General features: G+C 42.6%; 1 long non-coding RNA gene across 2 annotated transcripts in view; it reads right to left on the bottom strand.

The window, feature by feature from the left end:
• Window positions 1-10,763, bottom strand: part of LOC142402643 (uncharacterized) — a 67,816-nt gene extending 57,053 nt beyond the window's left edge. Inside the window, exons 1-3 of one of the 2 annotated variants that reach the window (XR_012773415.1) lie at window positions 10,539-10,763; window positions 4,032-4,129; window positions 3,344-3,386 (exon numbers count right to left, since the gene is read on the bottom strand). This is a non-coding gene — a long non-coding RNA (uncharacterized LOC142402643). The remainder of the gene's footprint in view (window positions 1-3,343; window positions 3,387-4,031; window positions 4,130-10,538) is intronic. The other variant, XR_012773416.1, reaches the window with a different exon arrangement.
• Window positions 10,764-14,564: the final 3,801 nt, after the last annotated feature.

Below are 14,564 nucleotides of genomic sequence, written 5' to 3'. Positions count from 1 at the left end.
GGGTGCATGAATTACATCTAAAAGCAGTAACAAGGTTCTATCAAGTAATAACGAAGTACAATAACAGAGGTGAGTAGTGGCAGAGTGTACAGTCAGGGCTTCAGTGCTGACCCCTCACACCACAGGCAGAAAACTTAGACTAGACTAAGACTTCTGCTTTATGCTCTTCACCTTCTCTATGTCACTGTACGACATGAAGGCGGTGCATCTCAAGCTGATCAACAGCAACACAGAAATACTTGAATAATGTACAGAATACGAAAAGCTGTGTGGCAAGAGGGAGATCTACTGAGAAAAGAAGGATACAAACATTGTGGAAGGCTTCACAGCAGCACCAGGGACAGAATGAGCTCAAAAGTCATCTGGAACCTCAGAGTCTGGCAGGAACCACTTAGTGCCTGAGCAGTAGCAGCATGTTAACCTGTAACGTCAGCTCTGCCAACAACCTTGCTTGAGCTATGGAAAGGTACAGCTCCCCACATCTTCTTTCTTTTGATAAATTAAATGGTTAACAAAACAAGATCATTGATACATTGAAATAACCTAACAACAGTAAGAACAGAGACAAAGAAGAAAATCCCACACAGATTTTCTATTGCCAAAGTTGTAGCCATAGGTTAGACCAACTCATCAAAAGTAATATTAATGCAACTGAAAGGAGAGACCATAGCAAGCCTACCACCTGCCCTGTATTTCCCCAGGAAATGTAGGTTGATGTTCATAGTTCTGAGCAAAGCTCCAAGTGGATGGAAAAGAAACAACTGAACAGATTTAGAATACATAAGATGACAAAAGAGATCCTTGATCTACTGAAGTAAGGGGAGGGGGGGGAATCTTTTATATCTGTAGCAATAAAACGCCCATCCAGAGGAGTTACTTCTAAATTAGGTTCTGTTATTTAATCGAATTATAAACCTATTTTCAGACTTTGAGAATCCCCTTTCATGGGGTCACCCCCAGCTGGTTGATGCTACCCAAGATCTAGGAAGGAGAACCAACCTGTCATGTCTCAGCCTCTCTAGTCATTAGCTGTAGGCTGGAAGAGTGATGCACAGTACTGCTAGTCAATTTCTCTCTTTTCGCCACATCAGAAATGTAATGTTATCAGTTTTTTTCAAAGTGTTTCAATTTTTAACAAAACATGAAAGTGCTGGTGAACACCAAAATATTGAATTGCTCATTTCAATTGTTTTCCCCTACATAGACCTTCCCATTAGTGTCTCCTACAGAAATGTCAATTTCAGCTAATTTCCTAGGTTTTTGTCAGAAAAAATGTGACCAGAAAAGTTTTTAAACAAGTTATAATGAATTGGTTAGACTTCAAGATGTTTCTTACACAAGCTGAAACATGCACATGGCTGTCAAGCTCTTCCTTTCCTGATTTCACAGAGTCCTCTTTGCGCCCCTCCAGTCTTGATGGCAATCAGTGTTTTCCCTTCCAGACATTTCTACATAGAAGCTCCATATTACTTCTGGATTCCTCCCACACAGCCAGAGTATCTGGCAGAGTGGAGATCAACCCTTTTTTTCATCTAACTCTCATGAATCTCCATTAAAAAGTACAGGTAGTTAGCCAAAGAGGGCCTTTGATCTCTTGCTCTATCAGCTACCTACTGAAGAGCCCTACTGTGACAGCAGGGCATCAAGTGATTTGTCGAGTATTATATTACTGATGGGTCTACATCAACAACAAAGGAATGTACAAAATTAACCACTGGTTCTATGACAGACACTTTTGCAGTGGGGCTTCTGTGCCTTAGGAGTGAAAAACATTTTAAAAACTTTTCAGCTAGGAAAAATTCGCTTCCATAATGCAAAGAATAAAACAGGATTCATTCCAACTTTCCAACCTAAAATGAAGATTTGACTAGAACAAGAATATTTTTAAAATACTCTTTGTTTTTATAAAGGCTGCAAAAGGAATTAACAACTACTATAAAAAGGGGGATGGCTGAGACTTTTTAAAAACATTCAACTGGATGTTCAACATTGAAACATCAATGCACTATAGATATTTTCAGTCAATTGAAACAAGGACATTTTGTAGGCTTTAAAAAGGAATGTCTGGAAGTATGGATAGAGATGTCAAATAGCTAATCTACAGTGGAGACTGAGATTAGAGAGATCTGAAAGTGAGGCAGCTGGAAAATACGGTGCTGAGCAGACATTGTGTTTCCTGACTTCATGTTCTCACAACAGTTCTGTAGTGCCTGGCAGTACCTAGAAATGTAATTACTGCTGGGAAGACACATTTTTTTTCTGGGAACCTGAATCACACACTGTTCAGTCAGCAACATTTCAGAGAGTAGCCTGAGAAGAAAAAATCACTGCTGAGATATTATCAGCTGAGAAATAGTGATCCTCCTAGAGCACTGATGCAGTTATTACAGCTTCTGGAAACAGGGAAAGAGAATGGATGTTTTCTGGAAGCCATCTGAGACGGGCTCAAGCTCTGCTGCTAGCATTATTACTGGGAAAGATTTTCTGTAAACAACAATGCTCTCAGTTTAATAAGAAAGTTCTAATCAACAAAATGACTAATGATATACCATTTGTGCTTTGGGTTTGGTAGAAGGGACCAAATATTGTCAGGGATTTGTCATTGATGATGAGACCCTCCCTCCCATGCACTGCCTCATTTTTATCCAACGTGTAGAAATATGTTTGCTATGGGCTTCTAAAATGTCTATGTGACATGAATGACTTTACTGCAGTTTATACCCTAAATACCAGGTGTAGCATAAGGTGCACTATAACAAATGACACCATTGGTTTTTCTGGGATGAACGTCCTTTCCTTTCCTACATACATTTTTCAGGCACACAAACGTCTTGGTAGTGATCTCATCTTTTCTGCATACTTAACATCAGCTTTCTTCCATGTGATTTATACCTCAGAGCAATGGCAACAGAAAGTGCACACACAAAATGCACCAAGATGCCATATTATTATCAGTCTCATGCGAAAATACTTGATTTCCTTCTGGTTGCCCACTTTTCCTCATCATTTGTCATTCCTCAAGCTAAACAGCTCAGTTTGTGATCTTGGAAAGCATTTGCCTCCAACTGCAACAGGTAACCAGAAACAAACAGCAGTAATGGAGTTCAACCCTTAAAGATGCTGACACAGCCATCATGGAAAGCAAGATTGCTCATCAGAGGCCTGAATTTCTTAAGGCATGATGAGGATAAGAATAACAGACAGCTGGTCATGCCATGGTAGAGGGTCAGCTTGAAATATGTCATGCAAGTACTTCTATTAGGAGTCATCAAATACATGAGCATTATTTCATCTTCAGAGATCTATAACAGAAGAAATTCCTTTTTTATTAAGAACTACATACCATCTGACATGAAAAGCTGTATCCAGGCCTTGATTGTTTCTGTCTGTAAGGTTCCCACAGGAAAACAGTAACCATCCAGTAAATACGGTGAAGAAAAAAAAGTTCAGAGACGCTTCTTGTGCTATATAAGTTCCTGCTTTACTGAATACTGTCAAATTACACATCTCCCTAAAGTGCTTTCTTTACCTCTGTTAGTCAAGATTGTAAGTAGATTTCAACTTCTAGTTTCTTGCAGATATTTTTATACTTCTGTGTAATAAGACTATTAGGAGGTGAAGGGAATGTCCCTTTTAATCTGTAGAACATGAGGCATACCATGGCATAACTGATGAAGACTGTACCAGGAGTAGGATACAAGGCTAAAGTGGGACAGGCCAGTTTTTTCTTCTTTCTCTCACCACCTTCCCAAATTTATAACACTAAAGAAAAAGTCTAGGATCGCAGTGTTACAGTATTTAAAGAACTAACGGAACCCCATGTTCAGGGGTTCCTACTCATTCGGTTGTCTCTCTTGGGATAGTTCAGGTTTGGATTTTCAGATGCACTTGTATGTATAGTCCGTTCAGTTTCCAGTTTTGACAGTTTTTGAAAAGTAATATCCCAGATATCAAGTGAGGCACCTGGAAAGCCTAAATAAACCCATGGGACACAATCTGAGAAGTGCTAAGGACTACCAACCCAGGATTACCTACAGATGCTCCGTATCTTGGAGTCTTGCAACCTGTCTTTCCTCACCTCCCTTCTCTTGATCAGAGTGGTGACCCCTCCTTGTGTATACTTCAGTTCCTGAGAAAAAAAAAATAAACAAACAGAATTACATACATGCTGGGAAAATTTGGTGAAGAAATGTAAGGTTTACTTTCTCGTTCTCTTTAGAACAAATATTCAAAGAAAATCAGTGCTGGAGTACTCCTTAGCCACAAAATTCTCCACAGGAGAAATTTATCTCAAACCCAGTCTCGCAATAAAAAGGCAGCCATGGCTCCCATAACCAACTATTTGCCACTAGATGGCAGAAAAGCTCGAATGTTAACCTACATTTTGCTCACGCTATAAAATAGGCAGAAAATATTGCTAATAAAATGCAATATTCCTTTCAAATACATTTTTCCCTGTGTGTATACTCAATGGATGCTGATTTCTCCCATACTGTTTGCTCTCAGTTCAGACAGATGAGTGAAGAGTACTCATTTACAGTGACATCTTATTTAAATTTCTGAAACAGTCCCTGTCAGTGGCAGAGACCAAGGAAGCTGAAAGAAATCAACAGCAGTGAGATACAGCGGACTGTTTCACAGAATAGCTAGGAAATTGCAGTAGCCACCAGTTTATTTTAAATCTGGATGAAGGTAGTGTCTTCACTGTTAAATCACTTGGGAATTCTTGAGACTGTCATATTATGATTGTATACCAGTATTGTGAAAGAGTTTAGAGGCAATACAAAGTCCCAGTGTCCTTGTCCAGCTTTACAGAAATGCTTCCACATCTGCTGATATAAGTATAAAATGCGATTCGGAAAGTAGGATGTCGTTGCATTCACCACAGGTAATACCTATATCTACACACATAAATAACCAAAACTCTCATCTCACAACCTTATGCGCCTCTTCTCACTCTAGACTCTGGATTTAATCCCTTCTTATGGTGTGGGTAGTAGACTACTAAACTTTCCAAATGCAGAAGCCTGCTTCTCCCGTAGTGCCTGTCATAGCTGAGCTCTGTGTTGGTAACCCCCTTCCCTTTTGATAACGATAAAAGCCACTGCCAATGATATTCCCAGCTCGGATTTCCCCAGTTCTCTACAAGCTGAACCTTTCAGCATAGGATGCAAAAGCTTTCAGCAAGAGCCAAAGCAGGTCGCCTGCTTACCTTGTATATCGCATTAAGCGAACCTAAAGTCTAGGAATACAGTGTAAGTGTGGTCATAAAAACCATGGGGCACTGATGAGCAGATCCTGGAAAAATGAGCAGATCCTATGAGCAGATCCTGGAAAGATGAGCAGATCCTATGAGCAGATCCTGGAAAGTCTTCTCCCTAGGCTAGCGGTAAATGATAAGGGGCAAATGATGGAAGAAAGGGGATGGGGCATTCACAAACCAGCAATCCCAGGGGACCTAAGACCAAAAAGCTGCAGCCACAGAGGCCTCCGAGACACTTTGTTTTCATTTTGTCTAAACATTTCTAACAGAAAAGTCTAAACATTAGCAAATGTTCATGTTAGGAGACATAATATTCATATCTGTGGCTAGCAGTGAAGAATGTATGTCCTTTCTAAAATACTGCCCTTTTATTGAGTCAAATGTTCCACAGAGCCAGGCACACCCCGGATTTTGTGGGGCACTTCACGAGGGCAAGCAGACAGAGGGGTCCCTAATTTACTGACCTGCACAGCCACCGGGTCCCAGCTCTTGGCCCCGGCCGCCACTCCCCGGACCCCACCAGGCTGCAGGCAGAGCCGCGGGTTGTCCCCGGGCTCCCCTGCTGCCCGGGAAGGGAGCCAGAAGGGAAGGGAGCCAGAAGGGAAGGGAGCCAGAAGGGAAGGGAGCCAGAAGGTGGAGGCACTCCGGCACAGTCAAAGCCCCAAGCCCCTGGCTGCAGCCAGGCAGCTGCAGTGTGGCTGAGGCTCTCCCCAGGGCTTTGGCCAGGCAGAGCAACACGCGTGGCAGTGGAGTGAAGAAGAAGGGAAGACACACACACAGATAATATTTAGAAGTTCAGGAAGAACTAAAAGCCAATAAAATACACTTTATCAGCTATCAGTACAGAACAGAACTGAGAAAATTATTCAGAATGAGCAATTTGTTCTGCAGTTTTCACTGCCTGTTTGTGAAAAAAGTTGAGCATCATTTACAGTTACATCTTTCATGACTAAATGACTATGAGTGCTTAAAGAATTTGCATGAAGTGGTGGATTTTTCTTTATATCAGTTGATTAAATAAGTTCTCTAAATTACAGTCTGAAGTTCGAACTACAAATTCCACAACTAACCAACAAATTTGCTTAATTTCAGGTTTGCTTTGAAGTTTTGAAATCTGCTTTTGGTGACTAAAGTTTAATTTTGCATGAACATTTCTTCTAAAAAAAGCACCTTTGCTTCAATGTATACATTGCAAATGAACCTAGAGATGAGCAAACACAGATGATAAAGAACCTGTCTCGTGCATTTTCCTTCCACCTTGAACAAAAAGCGTACCTCAGTCACCAGTCAATAGGGGGACATATCTGTGCGCACTAACCTTAAAGGGCAATCCAAAACTCTCTCTGCAGATTTTCAACAGGCTTTAGGTAAAAATACTTTCTCTGCAGCAATATATTTTGCTTCTATCAGACCTATTCCTCTCAATTTGGCTCACAAAGCATGATCTTTAGTAACTGTGATATACTGCAGAAGTAGCTGGGATCATAAGGTGGGGCGAGAGGAGTGCCAGTGAGGGGCACTACCAGGGCAGGCTGACAGCACCCAAGGGCTGAAAGGGAAGGGAAGGAAGCAGACGGGTGCACCGAAGGAAGGTGCCCCAAGTACCAAACCCCTTTCTGCAGCCGTGTCAGCCAGCCAGGGCTGTCAGGAGGGAGTCAGAGGTGAAAATCACAGACAGGCCAGTGCAGCCACCCTGCACCCACCAACACAAAGCTCCACTGTGCTGCCACTCTGCACTAGCTAGAAAGCAGCTGGCAGAGCTTAACAGCATCAGGATCAAGCACTACTTTTTGCTGCTGTATGCACCTTAAACAATGATCCTGCCTTTTACGGCCAGCAGATTGCCTTCAGGCATTGTCATCACCAGTTTGCTTTCTGCTGTGGAAAGAGTTTAGGGGAGGTTTTGAAAAGGGAACTGGAGTCCTGGATTATACTCTGGCTAGCTCTGCTGAAAAGGCCAAACTGCCTGCACTATCTGAAAATTATTCCCAAAATTACCATCAGACCTTAGTCACTGGTATGCATGGGGAGGGGGGGGAAATTGCTTTTATAATAATTTTTTACTCATTGCTGCCTTAAAATGTGTAGGTATATATAATCTGTCAAACTGTCAGTAGCCTGCAACACGAATCATAGCATAAACCATCATACACTGTCCTCTGAAATGTTTTCCGCTACGTGTTCACCTATATTTGTTTACCTTTCTCCACTTTAGTATTATTTCTATGCATTGTGATCGTGCTGTTCAGTTACATATTGTAGCTGCAGGACTTAAAACAAAAGAAGGTGGAAGAGAAGCAAGCATCTCAGATGGAAGAGACAAGCCCATTAAAAGCATTTTTCTAAGACATCTGCATGATGCTCATCAGTGTAGGGTTAGCTGGGCAGAAAATGTACCTCTCCTGAAGGCATTTCAATATTCACTTAAAAAAAAAAAAACAAGCAATGAGAAGTGTGGAACAAATGGATAATTGTCCAGGGACTTCAGCATTTTCTCCTAGCAATAATTGGAACAGAGAGAAAATTATGTTACCAAAATTTACAGAATTCTCTGCATGAGTCAAATGCTCACAGCTCCTTGTCAAAAGAACTGACATCGCTTGTTTGCAGAATGATAAAGCTATGCAGAAGTCAAAAGATTAACTTTCTTTTCATCTTAGGCAAACTTTTTCTGCCAATTATACTAGTGTGAATGAAAGTCAAATCGCTGCCCTTTTAGAAGTTATGCCACATTTGTCATGGTGAAGCTCCTATGATGGCTCTTCTTTGCTGACTCTTTAGCACCATTGATTCCATAATGAACCAAATTTCTGCAAATTCAGTCAATTCTGCTAGGTCTTGTAACTGAGGTATATTCAATGCCTGTGTGTTTTGTAAAATGAAAGTCCAAAACAGAGGGAATAGGGAAGAATGTTTTTTAGGCAAGCAAAGTGCAGCTGGCAGACACAGGGGAGAGGCCCTGAATTATTCCTGTTCATTTTGAGGTTGGTTTCCTTGGCTACTTAAAAGAATGCAACAACTTTTCTGGGCATATGCGAGCAGCAAAGTGCCACTCCTGTTAGGAACCAGGATCTTCCACCAGCTGAAAACAAAACAGTGTCCTTCTGACACTGAACAATGGAAACACTGCTGCTTGTTTGAAATATCAAACTTTCCTAAATGTTAAACCAGAAGTAATCCTCTTGCAGCCCCCAAAGGCAACTAAGATGGTTGGTGTTCACATGAAGTCCTCAAAAGTGCCCGACGTTATTTGCAAGCAAACGCTTCCACCAAATATATGATCCATTTGGTTTAGGTGCTGTGGATTGCCCTGCCCCTCCATACAGTTCCCAGCAGTTACTTGATGGTGATCAAAATGAAGCTTGCAAATGTTCACTGTCCAACTCACTGGCTGCTGCCTTTTCCAGACCATTCTGCATCTTTTTTTTTATTCAATACAGCTTACAGGACAACCATTCCACAGACAGGAGAGATGGAGAACTGTAGTACAAGGGTACAGCCACACACATGTGCCTTGTACTGGCATCAATCTGATTGCAAGATCCACTTGCACTGTCTGCAGCGCAACAGCCCCAGCTTTTACCTTTCTGCAGGAGCTGTTAATCGTGGATGGGATGTTGTTTCATTGCAGATCAGAACACGCAGACTGCTTTTGCCCCATGGGTCAATACAGCAGAAGGGCGGAAATGGTATTGCCAGTTACTCAGGTGCAACCCTGCCTGCAGCTTGTAGGACCTGACTCCAAGTCTTTACAAGCCCACTCCTACCTTGCTATCACACATATGCTGTTAAGGCCCCAGTTTTTTGGCCGTTTCTGAACAATATGATTAGGTTCATTACCTCAGTCCTCTGCATCACCTCTAAATCAGACATATACCTGTTTACCTGCACAGAAGTAAAGCCTATTTATGCAAAATGAGGGCATGGGGATCATTTATCAATTTTGCTTTGAAACATACTGTATGTACACTATCTACACCCACACAGAAGAAAAGCAATGCAACTTGCAGCCCAGACTCACAGTTTTGCACTGACTTAGCTATCTCCACTTAGAAATAAACTTAGCTGAATCTGTGCAGATGTCAGGTTCATCTTGCCAGTACACTGGTATATAAAATAGTTATGCGTCAGGAAAACTTATGTCCAGGATTAAGCCTTTTACAATTTGTGGGAGAACAATAGTGGCCTCTGCGACATAACATGATACACAAATATTCCAAATACCAGCACTTAGGTAGCAAAAATATCTGTGTGGAAAGGAATTTCAAGCATAAACGGGCCGACCATCTTGCAGCCTGAAGCACACACTAATTTTGCCTGTTCCTGTTCACTGGTTCTGTAGTTTGAGCAATGAGAGGAGAGGGAGAAACACCTACTGGAAGAAAACAGAATTAAAGCTAGAGGGAAAGTCTGCCTCACTCTAGCACATGCACATTTCACTTTTTCAAAACGCACCTGGTGGTTCAGCATCAGAAGCAAGTGGTTCATGAGCCTGGCCCGAGCTAGCAAAGACAGTGGAGCCTGCTTTCCTCAGATGCCTCCTCTCTGCATTCCCCCGAGACAGCCTGATGTGCAAACCTCTCTGGGTATTATTGTTGTGAGTCAGTCAAGCAGTCACTGCGTGTCATTCAGTGCACCAGCTGTCGCTGCACAATAGCATTCATTCCACTGAACAATAAATTAAATCTCCCCCGAGTGGTAGCTGTAGTCTGCTCTGAGGCTTACTATCACTTAACACGTGTTACTCCACGCTCCGCACACCGCACGCAGGAATTCAGGGCTGGCGATGCAGGCACAGGGGTTCTCACTTGAAATCCCTCATGAAATGCAGGTTTCCCTTTTTTCCCCCCTTTAAATACCAAGTCTATAAGACTCTCTAGTAAAGGATGAGCTCGCAGGCAGGTGGACGGAGAGATGCAGAGCAAAGTTAACTCTGTTGATAGTTCTTGCTGAAACTGCTCTGCAGGAGGTGGTGACAGGCAGCTCTGCGCTGTCTGTGCTTCCTGGGGCCCTGTTAAGAAACCAGCCACATTTTGTGGGAGAAGCGATAGAGGCATATTTTCACCTTGCCCTTTGTTCTGCAGGGAAAACTGCTTTCTTGCATCAAGGGCTGTGAGATTTGTCATTTAAAAACCCCACTGCATTTGAGAATTTTAAATGTCTGAGATGAAGTGTGAAAGCATACATCTGGAGTGGCCAAACATCACTTCTAGCTTATTCTAGATGCTCACTGCCCTCTTCTCCACTCCTTCCTTCATGCCATGCAGTTCCTTACCACTTCTCCTTGGCTTGTATGAAGCATCCACAGCCCCACTCCATTTTCTTAACCCAAAGCAAGCTCTCAGCTCTTCAGCCTTAGGCACTGCTTTGGCCTCCTGAACTATGACCAGCTGGCCCACGATTAGCATCTTCATCCCTAGCTGTATCACAACCTTTTATTCATATTTAGCACGGCTTGAAGATCCTCAGGATTAGAAGTTTGCTATGAGGTATCAGCCAAAACTGGGAAACAGAAGACAACCACCAGGCAGCAATATCTCTTTTGAGATATCAAAAAAAAGGTTGAGAACTTTAAATTTTGGGGAGAAAAAAAAAAAAAGAGCTACTGTTTTCAACTTTTTTTGTCTCAAAACAACAGTGATTGAAATAGCTAACATTCCTGTGGGACAGAAGTACCGTTTCTGATCAGCTCTGCAAGCCAGCAAGCAGCAGGAGCAACTATGCAGACTGTAACAGGCCTTGGAAGAACAGGACTGTATTCAGTTTCCTGCAAATTGTTTTGGTTTTGGAGGCATTGCTCAACTTTCTGTGTCTATTAGCCTTGAATTCAGGCTCCTCAACAGCAACAAAACCGTTCTCCTTTGTTCAGTACTTTGCACTGTTTACTAGCTACTGTCCCAAACAATAACCAGAATGTTGGAATAATTAAGGTCATTGCTAAGTAGTTGAAAAATTACCTCAGGCCACTGTGCAAATGATCACTGGCTGAAATACAAGCTTTCCACACATGTTTGCATATCTGATTCAAGACAAAACATGTTCAAGTAGGGTATGTTGTGGTCTTGCAAAAACACATCTCCCTGAGTTCGTGAAAAACAAAACTAAAACAAAAATAAACTAATCTGGGAATGTTAATCTCTGTTTCCTTTTATCCAAAACATAATACCCCAGTTTACATTCTGGGGATTGGTTATTTCAATTTATAAAAAGCATTTGGAAGAGCAAGGATGATAAACTATTAATACTATTAGACAGATGTGTTATCTAATCATCTGCAGGCATTTTGCTAGCTCTGCTGGTTAATAAAATATTTAACATGAAGCAATCCTTAACAAGAGATAGAAACATACAATAAATGAATCTGCTATTTCCAGCTCGTTTGAACTGTGAGAGGGGAAAAGTGAGAAGTTTTTCAAAGACCTCATATTTTATATTCAAATTAACTGTTACATGTAGGTCAGATCAATTTGTTTTGCTGTAATGGAAAGCTAGCCTCTAGCACCAGAAGTGGAACTGCTTCTGGGTTTTGGATTTGTAAATCTGTTAAATCTTTTCAACATGATATCTTGTATTATTTGATCCTTTTGAATTACTCCATCCCAACTTCCTGCACATCCTGTTCCGCTGACTATCACCAGAATAATAAACCGGTATATTCCAGCAAGTTCAGGAGCATAGATTTTAGGCCTTTTTTTTCGTCCTTCCCTTTGTAAATGCTCCATATCGACACATTACCAGACAGGCTGCTGCATGTAAATCTGGAGGCTGGTTTGAAATTTATACTTCTCATCTTCAATACACCTAAGTTAACTTTTATGATTGCTTTTCACAGCTCCTCTGATGGGTGCAGCTATGTTGCCAGCTCCACGGAGAGCATCAGAGAAGGGCCACTGACAGCCGGGCGAAGAGCAACGCGATGCCGTGACGGCCAGGAGAAGGTCCCCGGGCTCGTGGCACGACGCCGGCAGAGATGCTGGAGCTGGGGATGGCGACTGCTGCCGGCGGAGAGAAGCAAGGTGATGCTGCCAGTGCCAGACAAGGTGGGACGGGCCAAAGCCAATTTCGGCAGCAGCCTGAGCGCCCCATCTCCAGACAGCCGCCCCATTCCTGGCAGCTGCGATCTCCGCGTCAGCCTGAGCTGCGTGCTTGCTTGGTTGCTCTCCTGCCAGCAAGCACGTGGAGGGGTTTTTGCAGGAGAGTAAGGACGATAAACAGGATGAAAGGGAGGACGCTGAAAACCCACTGTAAGCCGTCTCTTGCTGTGACCAACACAATCAGCCGCCACATCAGATTGCCCGGCGCACCGAAACCCTTCCAGTGTGCTCCCGCTGCACGCCCAGCCCCTCCGGGCCTCCAGAAAGCCAAACCCTGCTGCAGCGGCGACGGGGGCTTCTGGGGCACAGTGCCATGGGGCGCAGGCAGAGGCCAGCCTGGGAGCCTACCATCCCCGCAGGGCTCCCTTCCCTTTCCCACCAGCCGGCAGGCCCCTCTCTGCAGCTCCAAGCTCAGCCCAGTCCCCAAGGCTCGGGGGTCACCTTGCACCCACGGGACCCGCGAGAGCCCTGGCCCTCCCCATGCACGGGTGCAGCTGGATCCTTCCTTCCAGCCTGGCACCGAGGCCGTGGGTGGGACTGCACACACGGAGACTTCCCTGGTGGGCAACCTCTTCTGCTTGAGATGGGTTTGTAAATGGCCTCAGGGAAGGACTTCAAAATACTCTTCAGAAGTGATGAACGTAGCATGAACACCCGCAGTTTAATCTACCAGTATGACTCTGATCGAAGTGATTTTTTGTCGAGCGATATTGTCAAGCGATTTTGTCAAGTGATATTGATAAGCAATTATCCAGCTTCAGACAGTTGATTGTCCAAAAGCTCATTTTTAGAACACCCCTTAGAAGAGGCAATGAGAGGAACACGTACATTACAGTCAGGGTGGTAAAACTGCGTCAGGTTAGTGCCGAGAACATTTTCATATTGGTGGGATCCATCAATACACAGGAAAAGGAGTGGGAAGTGTCAGAGTTTACCAATAATGTTATTCTTTTTAAACAAAATTACAGAAAGTTGGCCAGAACTTCAGAAGGTTGCATCAAAGCTAGATATACAGACAACATAATGGCAGATGACATTTAACACTGATGAATGTGAATTAATGTACATTGGAGGAAATGCTTTGTAATGATTTGTAGCTATTTGTAATGATTCAGGAAAAAAATTTCCCTTTCTGTGGGCAGTGCAACAGAGAGGTTGTTAAAAAGATGGTAAAAAGAAAAAAAACAAAGAAACTGGATTATAGTTTCATTATATTTAATCGGTGCACCAAAATTGCACCTGAAGTAAAGTTTTGTTCAGTCCATTAGGAGTGTAACAAGAGCAAAAGTTTCAAAGATACAAAAAAAGACTGAGATGCTCAGGATGATTTAGCTGGAAAAGAGATTAACTGGAGGTCATATCAAGGGCATATAGCTGAGAAATGTTTTCAAGGAGGTAATCCACATACTTCTCCTATTTCTGCACTTCTCGGTAGAAGTGGAGAAGCAACTAGTAGAAGCAACTTAACTTCTAGGTTAAGTTGCTAACTTATTTTGCAAAAAAATTAAGGGTATTTTTTTTAATTTTTTGTTGGGTTTTGGTTTGGGGGCTTTTTTTTTTCCTTTTCTTTCTTTCTTTCTTTCTACTGTTGCCATTCTTCATTGGGATGAAGTCAAAGCCTTCTGGTAAGCAAAAGTAACCAAGCTCAAAATATCCAATCCTCTCATGGGTAGGAACAGGGACAGAGAAGACCTATGTGCAGAGGGCCACTCTGTCCAGCTGAAACCACAGGCCCCAGGCAAATACTTTTTTCTAGCAGTCTGACAGTGCCAACGTAAAGGAGATCTCTCATTCTCTTTGGTTTTTACCAGAAATTTCTCATGGCACTTGAGAGTTTTGTTCTGCTAAAACCGTCGTGCCCCTTTCCCAAAATAAAGGAAGGTTTTTGACAGACTGATGTTGAGTGTCGTGATTTTTGCTCCAAAAAAATTCCTAACCAGATCTAATAATTACAAAAGAGAGAAAGACACATCACTGAACTTAGAAAGGAATACGCTTAAAGGAAAATACTTCATTTGCATAGTAAATTATTATCCAAGGAATTTCTGTAACTATTTCAAGACCAAGAGCCGAGGGGAAAAATAGTGTCCATACTGACATGACTTGTACAGGTCCCAGGATATCAGAAATTAATATAACATCTCCTCTGCTCTCATGTACTCAAGAGCTGCAGTCCTAGCACAGCTCTATTCAGCAGTTTGGTGTCA

This window comes from Mycteria americana, chromosome Z (assembly GCF_035582795.1).
Source record: "Mycteria americana isolate JAX WOST 10 ecotype Jacksonville Zoo and Gardens chromosome Z, USCA_MyAme_1.0, whole genome shotgun sequence".
Taxonomy (NCBI): domain Eukaryota; kingdom Metazoa; phylum Chordata; class Aves; order Ciconiiformes; family Ciconiidae; genus Mycteria; species Mycteria americana.
Note: the sequence above shows the minus strand (reverse complement) of the source record. Positions and strands in the feature narration are given on the sequence as shown.